This window comes from Camelina sativa, chromosome 6 (assembly GCF_030686135.1).
Source record: "Camelina sativa cultivar CO46 ecotype springtype chromosome 6, ASM3068613v1".
NCBI lineage: Eukaryota > Viridiplantae > Streptophyta > Magnoliopsida > Brassicales > Brassicaceae > Camelina > Camelina sativa.
Window position 1 is genome coordinate 851147 of NC_141885.1, and position 7599 is coordinate 858745.

A 7599-nucleotide genomic window follows, 5' to 3' on the forward strand; every position below is an offset into this window, starting at 1 on the left:
TATACATAGTTTAAAATGTGGAGTAAACTTTCAGAAAATTGCTGGGCAAAATTTAGATTGGAGAAGGGCTTCTATCTATAGAATTTAATCTCACTTTTAGTTCTCTACCAATGATTTATAATGAGATTTATCAGCTAGAAAACTCAACCACACATGACCAACATGTTATGGTATTTGGGACGAATAGCCTTGATCTGATTGACGTCTGTAGATATTATGTATATTTCTACACGAAACACTTTTGCGGCAGCGTCTAATGTAACATTATCTTCCCATTCTTTATCCATTGACACCTTGCTCTAAACTGACAATTACCATCTCTTTTAACATCCACCTCATGTCTGTTTACCTCTCCAAGCCTATTCTTTATTTGTAACTCTTTGTTTTATATCATAATGATCATGGTTAAACTCTCTTTACTGCTTGTCTCTTTTACATTATTAGTTTAAAGTTTTTTTTAATTCAAGTACATATTTTGAACAAACACAATTATTTTAATTGTGAATAATAAACAAAAAAAATATTAATCAAAAAGGATTCACCATGTATTTATTATGGAGTATTATCAAGGATTATTACATACTTGACATGTCAATGGAAAAAACATATTTGATTACGTAAAAATATTACATAGATTTAACCATTTCTTGGCTGCATAGATTTAACCGTGGAACGAAAAATGTTTGGTAAACATTACAAATGGTTGCGAGAACGTAGTTATAGAAATGTTCTACGAATTCCTTAGGTAGAAGAATGTGGGTTTGTTATTTATATATAGAAGAATGTGGGTTTGTTATTTAACTCTTGATGTGGAATGAATTTTAGAAAATTCACTAATATTACCTAATAAAATTCACTTATATTACTTTATAAAAATATAAATAAAAAGTTTTAGAATTTTGTTTTATAAAATTGTTTCAATTAATATCGACGATCTATTTGGGTTTGGATCCAACTTTATTGTTACTAACATCATTCATTTAAACCCATATACGGCCAGTGGACTGATTTTCACGGCCCAATAATTATTTCGGCCTCTAGTCACATTTTTGTTTGGTCGCCAACTTAATTCGATATTAAAAAGAAAAGAGTAACCAGCATAATAAGTATAATGTAATATACAATTTAACCAAGTTCTTTTATTCACTAAAACTATAGTTCATAATAATCTGATTTGAAAGATTTAACACAAATATAGATACACATTCGTATAGGTGTTTCCTTATTTTGGCAGCATTTTCCAGTTCATTGATGTATGCCAAACTTGAGAATGAAGGTGTTTGATGTCCAAATCGGTCCAATTAAAATGTTTTAGTTCGGTGTTTAGAGGGTTGAAGTTCTCTTTTATATATGGAAAAGTCGGGCTACAATTAGTAACGACAAGCTATAAAATGACGAAAAGAAAACAATTGACGAACTGTGAGCTCGTCAAGTCGATATTGCGAGAACTTGTTCTCTTGTACGAATTTCCTCCCTGTTTATCGTGTCCTCTCGCCGTACGCCGTACATTCACTATTTATAGGTTACTGTGTCGGTTCGTAATCTGAAAAGATCAAAATACCCTGCTCGGCCTATTAATTTTTTTGGGCCTTTTCTGGGCTAGGCCTATTGTTGGGGTGAAATACACCCCTAACAGTATTCCCCCATCTTCAGTTCGTAGTTATGCGGAGAACTCTGTGTCCTCTAGTGATTCCCCGACTGCCGTGCAAGCTTCGAACCTTTGTTTTTGACGACGAGCTGGATCCGAGGTCAGCAAACGATGGCACTTGAAGGGTACGCGGACAAATATTGGGAAACCGGAGAGTTGTGCGTAAGCTTTCCCGCTTCCCAAAAAACGTGGTCACATCGTCACGCATTTATCTTGATGCCCGTGACATCTGAAAGTTTTAATGTCGCTTCGATCCTCGAGTTGTAATGATGACTTCTTCGGGAATCTTCCTTTCAACCCTATAAATACTCGCCCCTTCTTCATCTTGGCTTCATTTCTCTCCATCGATTGTTTCCTCAGCTCGTCGTCCCAGGTACTCTCTTCCCCCGTCTTCTAGCTCGTTTATATATTTGTTTTTCTTGAGACTATGCCCCCCCTGGTCCACTTCGTCTGATTCTTCGGCGGCGAGCCACCTTCGTCAAAACACTTCGCCTGATTTCAGCAGTTCGATTAGATCGGGCCGTCGTGTAGCGAGGTCTCCAACGAGTAGTGATGTTTCTTTGGGATCGTCGTCTAGTTCTGACGGCACCAATCTGGCCGAACTCCAGCGTCGCGTCTTCTCCGATGTGGCGGTTCCGAGTTCGTTAGCCCTTCCATGCCAGATCCCTTCTCTTATCGACGAGGAATTCGACGACATAATCGTTCCGGCGGATCGCATCATCAGGCACAGATCTCCCCCGTTGGTTGCCGACCCTTCAGGAACCAGGGAGCATGCCCTTTCCTTCGTTTCATGGTCTTCCTCTAAACGCAAATCGGCTCTCGTGTTGGTTCAGATCCCGTCATCATTATCCCCGAGCATGATCAGCGTCCTTGGGATGTTCCCGAAGGGTTCGTTTGTCTCTCGGAGAAACTTTTCTCCGAATGTGGGGTTATTTTTCCCCTTCCCTCTTTTTTGATGTTGTATTTTGCTAAACGCAAAACGGCGATTTCTCAGTTTGCTCCGGCTACGTTCCAGAACGCGGTTGGCATCTCAATTTTGGCAAAGAGAGCGGGGATTCGACTTTCGGTTGATCACTTTGAAGAGCTTACCCGTCTTACAACGTCTGACGGAAATAAGAAACCCAGAGTTTACTATGTCAGTTCGCGACCCCCTCTGCTCGTCGAATGTGCAAAAGGGGAGACCCACAATTGGGAAGGATCTTAGTTTTTCTTAAAAGTGGTTCCGGGGGTCATCGAAGATCCTGCGATCCCTTTATTTTCTAGGTGGAACCTTTCACCTGGTAGTTCATCTTTCTTTGTAACTTGTTCACGTCCTTCATATATTTTTCGTTACTTACCTTGTTCCCTTCTTTGCAGTTGTCATACCGCGGTGCCTTCTTTCTTATCCTCCTGCGTTTCGAGCTGATACCGACGCGATACGAGCAGTGGGTCCGTATACTTGGCCAGGCTCTGGACAGAGGAAAAGAGGTCGTCCAAGAAAACAAAAGGTTCCTCGACAGACAGATAATAGTCAAGCTTTTCTCTGGTTTATATAAGACGTTCGTTGACGACCTGTTAGGAGGTCGAGTTTTTTTTTTTTTTTTTTTAAACTCGAACTCTCTGTGCAGCTAGTACGATAGGGAGGCTTAATTTGGATGTTCCCAACGTGTCGGCTCGCTACCGTCAAGCTACTGGTCCACCTTCTCGCCCTGAGGTCCATTCCGAAACTCGCCCTTCCGGGGTCGACTCGGCTGAGATTCGCGCTGGCAAAAGCTCGGCATTGCGATCATCTCCTCTCCCACCAAACCTCTTGGTTCTCCCCGTTGGAGCTGACTCCCAAAGGAAAATGCTTACGGGTGACTCTAGCCGTCAGAAGGAACATTCCTTGAATCCTTCGCAGAAGAGGGCAGATCGATCGGACCCGTCAAAGCGGCAGAAGACCGTGGACTATCGGTGGGATTTCTCTCATACTTCAGCAACCCGAGCTTTTCCGAACAACTCAGAAGCGTGTACTGAGCTGTTTCGTAAGATCCATTTTGGGTCTGGTCGTCTTATGCCGATCAAGAGGATGAAGGAGGGCGATAAGATAATTGATCTGGCGAATACTGCCTTCGAGGTTCGTAGTTCGTCAATTGTTGTTTGTGGTCATTTCTTATTTGTGGTCGTTGCAACTCATAGGTTGCATCAACCGCCTCGCTTATGGCTATGAGAGGCGTGTGTACGACCTGGAGTCCGCTGTTTCTACGCCTTCAGGTCCCTCGGTCGAGCAAGTCAAGAAGCTTGTTGCTCAGCTCGAAGAATCAGTTCGCTCGAACCAGACGCTGAGCGGGAAGATTTCCGAGTTGGAGCGTCAGCGAGATGTGGCGAACTCTGCACAGGCTGCCCTACTGTCGAAGCTCATCACGGCAGAAGCGTCTTGTGCCCAACTTCAGATCGCTCTGGACTCCGAGACGACAAGGCTTAGGGCTTGTCGTCGTGGGTTCGGTCGGTATCAAAAGTTGGCTGCTTATCGTAGGGTTGCCGACCGTGCCCAAAAGATTTTGGATCGTCACAAGGCTCAAGCGGAGGCTGTTGAAGCATCTCGCCCAAAGTTGCTCGAGTACAACCAGGACTTGGCGAATTTGCACATGCTCGAGGCTTTGGTTGCCGATGGCCAGATTTCTTTTCTGGCTGAAGGAGTACAGGAGAGGGTTGCTGTTGTGGTGGCTGGCTAAAGGAGGAAATCCTCAAGATTGACATCCCGGATCTTAATCCCAGGGATTTCGACATTTCGTCCGTTTTTGCCGAGTCTTTCCCTGATCCCCTCGAATGGGTTCCTTCCCCAAGTGTCGCAGATGAGTCAGGTTCGGAGTCTAAAGGAGGCACGGGTAATAGGTCGGAGCGTGCGTCCAGTGAGGAAGCCAAGTAAAAAGATACCATTCCTGCTACACCGAACGATTCGACTGCCGCTCCATTAGTTGAACCCAATGTCCCAGAGGTCGGTGTTAGTTCTCTTGTGGATGGTCTTTGATGTTCATATATTTTACCTTGTTTTCCCTTAGTTTATTCACAACTTTTGCATCTTTTGCTATCCATTTAGGCCATTATTGTGTAGCTTTAGGACTAATCATGCATTAGAGTGTAGTTGCATTGCATTTGTATCTTTTTATGCATAAATAGGTGATTTTGGAGCTTAAGGAGCATGGAAGCAATGCTGAGGAGAAGTGAAGTTGTCCTGAGGAGAAAACAAGAGAGTTAAGGCTGTAGAATCAAGGTCCGGAGTCCAACTCAACCGCACCACTCGACCACCACTCGACCGTGTGCTGAGGAGGACTCGACCGAGTGGAGAATGCACGAGAGAAGCCAACTCGACCAGCCACTCGACCGAGCACTGGTCGAGTTGTCCGAGCCGTTGACCACTTTGACTTTTTGTATTTTTAGGGCTTCCACCTCACCTCCTATATAAGGCCCTTGTACTTGCAGCCACAAAAGAGCCCAGCTTTTTAGAGAGTCTAAAACCTAGTTTTTACCTTTTTAAAATATTATTCCTTTTGCACTTTTATTTTATTTTTAGATCTTGTACTTGTTTGAGAGAGAAAGACTAGATTCTTATATTTTGTTTGTTTCATAACTTTCAAAGTATTAAGATTTCGAGTTTTATTCCTTCATCAATATTGTAGATCTCTGTTTCATCTTTCTAATGATGTAAGTTTCATTATTTTCTGGGTTTTTGACATATTTCACCATGTGTTCTTGTGAGTAGTTTGTTTAGGACCTTGAGGATGGGTTAGGCTGGGTTGATCTTGTGGTTTGTTTGATTTGGTCAAGCTTGATTGTTGTAGATCTCTTCTAGGCTAGATGATCTTAATGCTGATCCTATATCTGAGAGGGTAGGGTTTGATTTCAAGCATCTTAGCATCACACCAATGTCTAAGGAGCATAGATAAGGCTAGATCTAGAGCTTACCATTAGGCTTGCTAAGAGATTAGGAGTCTTGTTTGGTTTGAGATGTATTGCTTAATGCCTGCTTGTGTAGATTCTTTTCTTTGTGAGAACAAGTCTAGAATTGCATAGGTTTGATTGTTTCTTGCCATGAGAGTGGATTAAACATGTATTAGAATAGTATGTCTAGAGATCAGCTCAATGTTTGCTTGAGATTTGTTGACCAAGTTAGATAACCACAATGATTAGTTCAGCCCATGAATCCCTCCTCAAGGCCTTCTTTGTTTATTGAAATCCTAGTCTAAATATCATTGCTTGTTTGTTGTTTGATTGGTTTTAGCATTGCTCTGTTTTTCTTGTGTTGCTCTGTTTTCACGTTTAAGTCTAGCTCGACCACCCACTCGACCTACACTCAGTCGAGTGCTGCTCGAGTTCATCCCCAGAACTTGTGTTTTTGATTTGTGATTGTCTTGTTTCATTCCTGTTTCATTTCCATTGCATTCACGTAGTTTCCTGTTCATTACTTGTCTTGCATTAGTCCATTAGCATAGTTTCTATCTTTGTTCTAGTTTCATTATAGCTTCAAGTTGTTTGTTCTGTTTGCATTTAGTATCCTGTTCTAGTTGTTTTTACTTTCTGCATTTCATATCTCATTTTAGGATTGTTAGTGACAAACAATCTTTACAATTGGCTTGACTTAGACTCATATGCACATCTTAATTGTTCACAATCACTCAGATAGGATTGACACCTCTTATACTGAAACTGCATAAGGGGAATTGAAACACCCTGACTTCTATTCATTCCATACATCATCATTCCATACATCATTCATTCATACACCACAAAGAAAGTCAGTTTCAATTTGGCGTCGTTGCCCATTTGAGTGTGTTTTGTGACATTTAGGATCATTATTAGTCTAAGATTAAGTTCGTTTTAAACACTTGTGAAGTTACTGAACTCGAATCTTCCTTTGCTTGGCTGTTTTGTGTTTCAGGTACCCACTCGACCACCTACTCGACCACCACTCGACCGAGCTGTGATCGAGCACTTGATCGAGCCAGAAGCCGGATCAAATTAGCCATTACTTCCCAGTCAACTCGACCACCCACTTGAGCCTGCGCTCGACCGTGTACCTGTTTGAGTCCGTAGTAGAGTTTGTTGATGCACACAAGGTCAAAAGGCAAAGATAGTCTTCAACAGCCTATTGACAACATCCACATGCTACAAAAGGGTTTGAGACATAAGTAAGGAAGAGTAGTTCAACAACAACAAGGTCAAGACATCATGGAGAAACAAGCTATCCATGAGCAAAGACCAAGGCACATTGGTGCAGGAGATGCACCCAATACCCACAACCAAAGGGCTGGAATTGTGCCACCTTCAGTAGCCAACAATAACTTTGAGATCAAGAGTGGATTGATCTCAATGATACAAGCAAACAAGTTTCATGGGTTGCCAATGGAGGATCCACTAGATCACCTTGATGAGTTTGACAGAATATGTGGACTCACTAAGATCATTGGAGTGAGTGAAGATGGATTCAAATTAAGACTCTTCCCATTTTCTCTTGGAGACAAAGCTCACCTTTGGGAGAAGACTCTTCCTACTGGAGCTATCACCACATGGGATGCATGCAAGAAAGCTTTTTTGGCCAAGTTCTTCTCCAATGCAAGGACTGCTAGGCTGAGGAATGAGATTTCTGGGTTTGCTCAAAGGAATAATGAGAGCTTTTGTGAAGCTTGGGAGAGGTTTAAAGGATTCCAAACTCAGTGTCCTCACCATGGCTTCAGCAATGAGTCACTTCTAAGCACCTTGTATAGAGGAGTGCTTCCCAAGATAAGAATGCTTCTTGACACAGACTCTAATGGCAACTTCCTCAACAAGAATGTGGAAGAAGGATGAGAATTAGCTGAGAATCTTGCTCAATCTGATGGCAATTATAATGAGGACTATGATAGGACCATAAGGAGCTCCTCAACTGATCAAGAGGACAAGTATAAGAAGGATTTGAAGATGGTCAATGAGAAGCTTGACAAGATCCTCCTCAG

At 42.3% G+C, this 7599-nt stretch overlaps 1 non-coding gene across 1 annotated transcript; it reads right to left on the reverse strand.

Annotated features, from left to right (window-relative positions):
* Window positions 1–7231: 7231 nt before the first annotated feature.
* LOC147942095 (small nucleolar RNA R71) lies at window positions 7232–7338 on the reverse strand. Its single transcript, XR_015560494.1, has one exon. It is a non-coding gene; the product is annotated as a small nucleolar RNA R71 (small nucleolar RNA).
* Window positions 7339–7599: the final 261 nt, after the last annotated feature.